The 8,503-nt window shown below is 41.6% G+C and overlaps 1 long non-coding RNA gene across 1 annotated transcript; it reads right to left on the bottom strand.

The window, feature by feature from the left end:
* Nucleotides 1-401: 401 nt before the first annotated feature.
* Nucleotides 402-2,920, bottom strand: LOC123522173. Its single transcript, XR_006680459.1, has 3 exons — nucleotides 2,700-2,920; nucleotides 2,251-2,422; nucleotides 402-919 (listed from the first exon to the last, which is right to left on the bottom strand). It is a non-coding gene; the product is annotated as an uncharacterized LOC123522173 (long non-coding RNA).
* Between the last annotated feature and the right edge of the window lie 5,583 nt (nucleotides 2,921-8,503).

Below are 8,503 nucleotides of genomic sequence, written 5' to 3'. Positions count from 1 at the left end.
TTAGATCAATACTTCCTACTATGTGTTCTATAGAATGTGTTTTGAGGAAAAAAATCAATTGGTCAAATGAGTGAGAAATTGCATATTTGTTTCCCCAACAGTTTTATTGGCATATAATGTACATATCATACAATTCAATAGTTCAATTATTCATTCATATCACGGAGAATTGTACAATCATGACCACATCAATTTTTGAGCATCCCCTGCCACCCATGGCTAGCTCACCTTTAAAATGAGTGGTGCAATTACAATCCATACTAGTGCTTCCCCTCCTGCCTTCAGTATTTCCTCCCGAAATTCCCTTTCCCTCCCTATCACCCACCTCTATAACCCCTTGTATCAGTTATTATCATTCTGCATCCACTCCTCCTGTGCTTCACAGCTGGGAAACCCAGCAAAAAACAACAAAAACCAAAATTGCATAAAGGTGGTTAGAATAAAATCATAATAGTATAGACAAACATACAAAGAATGCTTAAGAAGGAAAAGACCCGCATCAATATTCAAGAAGCCAGAGAAGAAAGTTCTGTCGTGGGCCCTCTAAGAGACACGAGCACCCAGAATCAACTGAGGTTGCCTCTATCGCGAGGTCAACTAGTCCACGTAGAGCGTGATCCAGATCATCCAGATCGCCAGGGTCTCTGCGTGCCAGGAAGGCTGGTTCGGGACTCTTTCCTGTGGCTGGAGCAGACGGTCCAGGGGCTCAGTCTGACCAGCTCCTCTGCAGGTGCATGTTGGGCTCTCACTGTCCTTCATACCCCTCCGCACACTGGGTGCTCATAATTTTAGCTCTGACACTTTTCTCCTCACCATATTCAAAGTTCATAATTGTCATCTTTGGATCACACAATCTGGTTGCTTCTTCCACACAGACTTAGTTGACTCCTCACTTAGATGGTGTGTTAGTCTGGGTGGACTAGAGAAACAAATTCAGAGACACTCATATGTGTAAGAAAGAGCTTTACATTCCTCTTCAGACTCACACAACACATGCAATGATGTGAAATGCAGGAAGATCACAGGCCAGTGGGTGGAAAGTCTTGTGGATCTAGTGTCAGTGGAAGCATCTTAGTGCTGGCGTGAGTCTCCATGGTGCTCCTCCAGCTCCAAGGCTGGCTGCCATCAGCACAGCTCCATGTGGCTTGTCAACAGGAGTACAAAGCAGAGTGTGTGTATCTAGCCTCCAGTGAGCTATTCATCTCTGTGACGTGTCCAAACGAGGTCATCAAGCTGAGACCTGATTGACAGGCTAGACTCCACCCCTTTACATGTTGATACCAGATTATGTAACAATCACAAGTGGCTGCTTATTTGAATACAAGCCTTTAGGACTCCAGACACTATTTCATTTGATAACCAGGTACCATCTACTTTCTTCACCACACTTTGCTGTAGCACCCTTAACATCATTGACCATTTCATGAAAGTGAGTATCAAGCAAGGCTGTGATGTAAGAACTGGTTGTCCTTAAGTTGGAACTACATAGGATTTAGTGTGAGCCCCAAACCCATTCCTGGATCTATGCTTTCTTTCTTTTTTAATTTGCTGAAACTTGGGAGTCAATACATATGTCATATCATTCCATAGTTCAATCATGTCAAACATTGTATAATTGCTTCCATAATCAGTCTCCAAACATATTTGTCCTCCCTGGAATCTTGACATGACCTCCTTATCTCCCCCACCCCTCTATATCCGCTTTTCCTCCAAACCCTTGTTATATTTTCTTTCCCGATAGATAGGTTCAATGTTCCTGGGTTTAATTTACCGACAAAGAAACAAACAACACAGCTTCTAGAGGGTGAGCCCCAATGGTGACGCACCTCTGAGATACACCCTAATATAAACAAGCACAAGCAAAATATAACAGGGTGGCCACCACAAGATTGTTGGAATAATATGTACCTTAATATAGCACACAGGGCATGGATGTAGTGAGACCTTGTTTGTCTGCCTACCAACAGTATACTTCTCTTGGTGCAGTAGAACCCCGGACCTCAGTGCTAATCCGTTCTAGAAAGAGCATCAAGATGCGATGCAGTCGAGTTCCAAATCAATTTTTCCCCTAAGAAATAACTGAAAGCGTATTAATCTATTCTTGACCACCAAGTTTTTACCCTAACCTTGCCTTTTTTATATAAAACATTACACCAAAATTTCAAAGTAAATAAGTTCAGAGTAAAATAATATCATTTAGATAAGAAACAACATTTAAAAAGTCTTTAACAATGACAATAGGGCCCCTACCTTGAGATGGAGGAGGATCTGGATCTGTGGACACGGATGTGGAGAGGAGGGATGGAGAGAGAGTCGTTGTTTGGAAGGGAAATCCCCTTTCATCAAACCAACTGGTAGCTGCTTTTCAAGAGCTTTTTTCCCCCTCCTTTGCCTTTTTTCACTAGGACCTGGCTGGCTTTCTCTAAAAAACAAAACAAAACAAAAAAAACCAAAACTTCCATATGTGGTCTGCTGTTGGCGTTTCCTTAACTGTTTTCTAAAAAGGTTTTACTAAATTATCAACAATATCGATAACACGTTTAACCAGTTCCTAATCATGATCATATTTCTTTTCAAAAAAACGTTCTTATGACCCATGTTTTTTTATCTAAAAACAGTACAAAAAGCCACCAGAATAAGAAAATTATAGCAAAACGCTTGTGACACAGCCGCAAACGTTTTAAACAACTCATACTCACGATGCCAACTAACGCCGCGTGACCAAATCAGGAAGTGCTTTTGTCGACAAAGATCAAGCGCGTCGGTTTGTTCGGGCTCCGATGCAAAATGTTCTCAACCTTTCGCATTGAAGCCGATTCTGTGGAGTTCGGATGCGGTTGGGTACGGCGGGTCTCCTGGGCATTGGGCGGCTCTGAGTTGGCATGCACTCCGGCTGGGGTTCTCGGAGCCTCACACTTCACATAAGCGCCCTGAAGCTTCTAAGAAGTCTGCCAGTCGGGCTTCTGATTTGACTTGGTAACCAGTATCCCGCCCACCCCACGCCACACCAAAAAAGGGGGAAAGCTCTGCTGGGGTTTTCCCACTCGGTGAGTATCAACAACTTGCCCTGATTGCACCCAGTGGGGTCACCTGGGAAGGTTCTCTCTGGTCACATGAATTTTTTCGTGAAAGCAGTTTCGCTTGAACCTTGTTTTTTTGTGATGGCCAATTTAAGAGAACAGCATGCAGCTGTGAAAGTTCGTTTCCTGCTTGGGAAAAATGCCACAGAACCTGTTGTGATGTTGAACACAGTTTACAAGGACAGCACTATGGGAAAAACTCAGGTGTATAAGTGGTTTTCTCATTTCAAAAAGGGTGAAATGTTGATCAATGGCAAACCTTGTTCTGGACGGCTGTCAACTTCCCTAATGGATGAAAATGCCGATGTCGACTTGTAGTGCATTAGGAGCTCATTCCACCAGGTCAGACTATTAATACAAATGTTAAAAATGAAGGAGTCTCCGGGATGTAGGCAGTGTTAAAGAATGTCATTCATACCATGACTACAGAATGTCAGACCCAGGACAAGTTTATCACATTTGGGGCACCCATCAAGGTGCTGAGGTCATCGAGCCCAGAGCCAGCACAGCATCGGAGGGGAGACTGGCACTGGCAGAAAGGGGAAAATTCAACCTGAATAGTTAAGAAGCTGGTGGAATCAACTTAAATGTGGGCAGGTAAAAGAATGTGAAACTGGAAGCTGCAGATCTAAGGGAATGAGCCCTCTTCCAGGTTCCTCTCCAGGGACCCAGAGACTGAATTGTGTTCAGACAGTTCTGACCTTGAAGCCCCTAAGAGCCCAAGGATAGAATCTTCCTAATCTGAGCAGCAGCTGTGATGGAAAGTGTGCTAAACCAAGAGGCTGAGTCACGACTCAAGAACTTGCTCATGTAAAACATAATTAAGCCAACGGAATTTCTCAATTGAAAAACTAGCAGAAATTGAAAACATTCCATGGATTTGCTCACCTATTGAGCCTATCTTAGCTTTTTTTGTTGTTGTTGATTCAAACGCGTGAACTTCCCTCAAGGTCTGCTCAATGTCATCACCTCCTCCATGAAGTCTTCCCGTTTTTTCCTCGATTGATAGCAGTTTCACTTTATACTTCTCTTATAGCAATTATATTTGTCCTGTACTTGTATATTCAGTTTAGAGCCATGGTGGCAAAGGCATTGGACTGCCATCCACAGGGTCAGATGTCAGAAACCACTAGTCACTCCAGAGGAGGAAGATGGGGCTCTCTACTCCCCTACAGAGTGACAGTCTCAGAAACTCACAGGTGCAGCTCTATACTGTTGTATAGGGTCTCTATGAGTCAGTATCCACTCGATGGCAGGGAGTTTGTTTGGTTTTTAGAGGCTCTATGACATGGCAAACTCTTAAACATCTTGTTTGGCTGTTATTTATCCACCCTCTGTGGTCTCTTACATGTTCAGTGGCCATATAAGCATTCAGTAAATTCACTGAATGGAAGTTAGTGTTAAAAATGTCAAGACACAAATTTGATTGTCTAGGAATTTAACTTACCGCTGAGATAATTATCTTCAAACTAGATTCTTTGGAGACAGAACTTCCAAGGATACTTTTCAGGGTTCAGTCCTGACCCCTCAACTTTTTCCTTTCTACTTAATTTTTACCACTATCTGTCCCCCATGGTTATAAAACTTGATAACCCCTGAATGTAGACACCCTTAACCTCTCCTCAGAGAAGTTTTGGTATCTTCTTGATCTCCTTTCCCTTTCTTTCACAATTGCCTCCTACCTCGCAGGGAGCTTTGTGCCATTTATCTTCCAGAGCCCTCCTGTGGTCCTCACAGTCAAACCACATCATCTCTCCACCAAATTCCTGAAAGCCTCCTGGCTGATCCACCTGTTTTTATTTATTTCATTGTTGGAGCCTGCTAACTACGAGTCAAACAGTCCTGAAAAGGGGAGTGAGGATTAAGGAAAAAAAGAGAGAAAGTATTGGGAGGGCAACAGTGAATACTGAAGCCCCGAGTTTATTCTACATCTTCCTTTTAGACATGCAGAAACAACCTGGAGTTACAATTAATCTATTATCAGAAACCATATTCTGCCAAGTCAAGGAATCTTTGATAAAAATTAAACATTCTGTTTTCCCAGAGCTTGCATACATCTTTGTTCTTTTTCTTAGTCTCAGTGTCAAACCGCAGAAGCAAACAGCAGATACTGACACCTGGGTCATGATAGTTCAGCCGTTTCAAGGCTGAGTCTTAATGACCTTCAACATTTCATTTCAGTTCATTCTTCATAAAATAGCTAAGCTAATTCATGTACTATTTAAAATAATATGGTTATTTAAATGCTTTAAATTTTGTTTGTGGCTTGTCACTGTAATTTGAATACAATCCAGCCACTTGCTTGTTTTCTCCTCCATCCTCTGCACTGTTGGTGTTCCTCGGTCTCCACTCTCCTTATTTAGGGCGTTCACAGTCACCATCTACTTCTGCGAGAACAAAGCCTATCAAACTATCTGTGGTGAAGGATCAGATCTTTGGGATCCCCGATAAATTATGGAATTATATTTTTGCAAAATACAATAAAAACCAACTTCTAGAAAGAAATTGCCCTGCACTAATCAGCTGTTCCATTTAAATCAGGCAGATTTTGGGCATCCAGTACGTCATCCACCATACTGTCATTTTATGTTCCTAAACATCAATCAGGCCTATTTTCTTCACAAATTGTATTTGTATTGCTTACTTAACTTTGTTTCTGTTGAAATCAAATAAGTACATATTGAGTGTCTACTGAGAGCAAGGTATATTAGGGATGGCTAGACAATGCTCACTGAGTTTTGATGGATAGCCTCAACATCCTAGCACTTCGTGAGTTGGGTTGTTTTTGAGTTTGTTGTCTTGTTATTGTGGAGTCCTCGTGGTGATAGGTTGGGCTGCTAAGTGGAAGGTCAGCATTTCAAAACCACAAGCTGCTCTGCAGGAGAAAGGCGAGGCTTGCTGCTCCCATCAAGCTTCCCAGCCTTGGAAAGCCCCGAGGACAGGTTCATTCTGTCCAGAGGCCTCTGTAAGGCAGAATCGACCCAATGGCAATGAGCTTGGTTTCTAGGTCTTGGCACTGTCAACTGTCTGCACAAGTCTACTCATTGGGAAGATAGGAATAAGGAGATCTATAGAAATCCCCCCATTGGCCTATCATCTCGCATTTCCCCACAATGCCGTATCCTCAGCTATGTACAGAATCTCCTAATATCTGTCATCATTAAATTATTGACATCACACTTTAAACTTAATATAATGATCATTATGCTTATACTTGGTCTATTAATTCATAGCAATTATAACTATTGTGGTAATTACTGTTTTACTACCTGGTATTGTACAATTATTGTTTCTGTCAGAATTATTATCTTTAACTCATAAATATTGCAAATATAATTTTTTTATTTTAGATCCTTTTTAAATGTCTACTGAACATAATTGAGTTTTTCATCCCTATCTTTATAGGAAAGGAGCTAAATATATTTACTTTTTAAAAGAAGACTAGTATTTTTTAATAGCTATATGAGAATACGCATAGGGATACCTTTTATTAAATACCACCCCACCCCCCAAGTGCATTAGTCTATTTGTCTTTTCAATAGTGAAACATTCTAAACAACCTAAATAACATAGGGATAATTCTGGAATTCTTTGTACCTATTTAATTCAAGTTTTTTCAACTTTAATACTATTAATGTCTCTTTATAATACCATAGAATAACATTTCTATGTGTGAGTATACTTCTGAGCTTTAACACATGTAAGGATGGTGTGTAACCACTAGCACGATCTAGACAGAGAGCAGCTCTATCGCTGACATCATCCCTCCCCAACTTCCCCAATGGCAGGTAGCCCTGTGGGTGCTGGGCTACACGTTGAGCTGCTAGCTGCAAAGGGGGCAGTTCAAACCCAAGCAGCTGCTTCGTGGAAGAAATATGAGGCTGTCGGCTCCTGTGAAGATTGGCAATCTCAAACCCTTGAAGAGTGGATCTTCCCTGTCCTCTCGGGTCAGTAGGCGTCAGCACCACCTCAGTAGCAGTGGGTGTGGTTGGTAGACATACTCTGTACTCACCTCTGACCCTTGCATAAATGGGTGTCTTCTCTGTCCTGACAATTTTGCCTTCTCTAGGGTGCCATCAAAGGGAGCATACTGCATAGGCAATGTTTTAAGACCGACCTCTCATTCAGCATAAAGCAAACTTGTTGCTGTCGAGTTCATTTCAATGCATAGCTACCCTACAGGGCAGTTCGACGCTGCCCCAGAGGGCTTCCCAAGCATCAGCAGCAGAGCGCCACACCTTTTTCCCACAAAGCAGCTGGTGGGGTCAAACCATCAACCTTTGGGTGAGCAGCCTAGCACCTAACCACTGCTCCACGAGGCACCTTTTATTCAGTATCATGCCTCTTAACCTGACTTGCTGTTCATTTATCAATACGCTATTTCCATTTTATTCCTGAGCCCTATCCCATAGCACATGTACCAGACCGTGTTTATTCATGCACTGAACAGTGGGCATTTGGATTGTTTCCAACTTTTTTATGGTTATGAATGAAATTAATTATTCATGTACATTTTCTGTGAAATAAGCTTTTCTTTCTCAAGACTAAGTCAGGTGGCTGGGCCATATGGCTTGTACATCCCTAACGTTAGTATAAGAAACGCTAATTGCTCTAGGCTGTGCCATGTGGAATGCTACAGAGAACATAGGACAGTTCCTTCTCAGCTCCTGTGAGTGTCAGTTTGTTGTTTGATTCCCCATTTTCATAGGTATGTGAGTTACAATTCCTAAGTGCTGCTGATATGGATCATTCTTTCATAGGATAATTTACCACAGGACCATTTATAAATTTTCCCTGAAATAAGTGAAATGCCTATTTGATTTTTTTGCCCATTTAAAAATTGTGTTTCATTTCCGATTGTTCATTTTTGACATATTTTATATAGTCTAGATATAGAATTTGTGTGTTCTGGATATGCAATGTCCTAACATTTTCTCCCAGTGTATAGTATTTGCTTTTGCTTGTTTATAAACAGTATCTTTTGCACAGTAAAATAAAAAATGTTGGGAAGCCACCAATGTTAATTTTATGAAGAGTATTTTGGTATCACATTTGAGAGCTGTCTGCCTAACAAACTCTTTGCCTACCCAAACTTCCCATGAAACAACAGAGGTAAGGTGAGCACTCACACATTTGAATAAGAGTTAGACCCGGACCAGAAATCCCCAAGCAGAGGTTGTAAGATGCTATTGATTGACAAGGCAGCGAGCACTGAGGGTATTGAAAGGGAATGAGGAGCTATTTCTAAATGGACTTCGATGGATGATGGGTATGGCAATGATATACTATTTGAGGATACATTTTTAAAATATTGTTATGAGGGCTCCAGTTGATACACACACGGGGTTTTTCCAAACCAAGTATGTCTGCACAGGGCTCCATGACTAGTGAATGGCTCAGGCAAGTTCTCTCAGTAACGCAAT

The sequence above is a fragment of the Echinops telfairi genome, unplaced genomic scaffold (assembly GCF_000313985.2).
Source record: "Echinops telfairi isolate 266 unplaced genomic scaffold, ASM31398v2 ScPeMD7_3533;HRSCAF=4204_0, whole genome shotgun sequence".
Lineage (NCBI taxonomy): Eukaryota > Metazoa > Chordata > Mammalia > Afrosoricida > Tenrecidae > Echinops > Echinops telfairi.
This window is presented reverse-complemented; position numbering and strand designations above follow the sequence as displayed.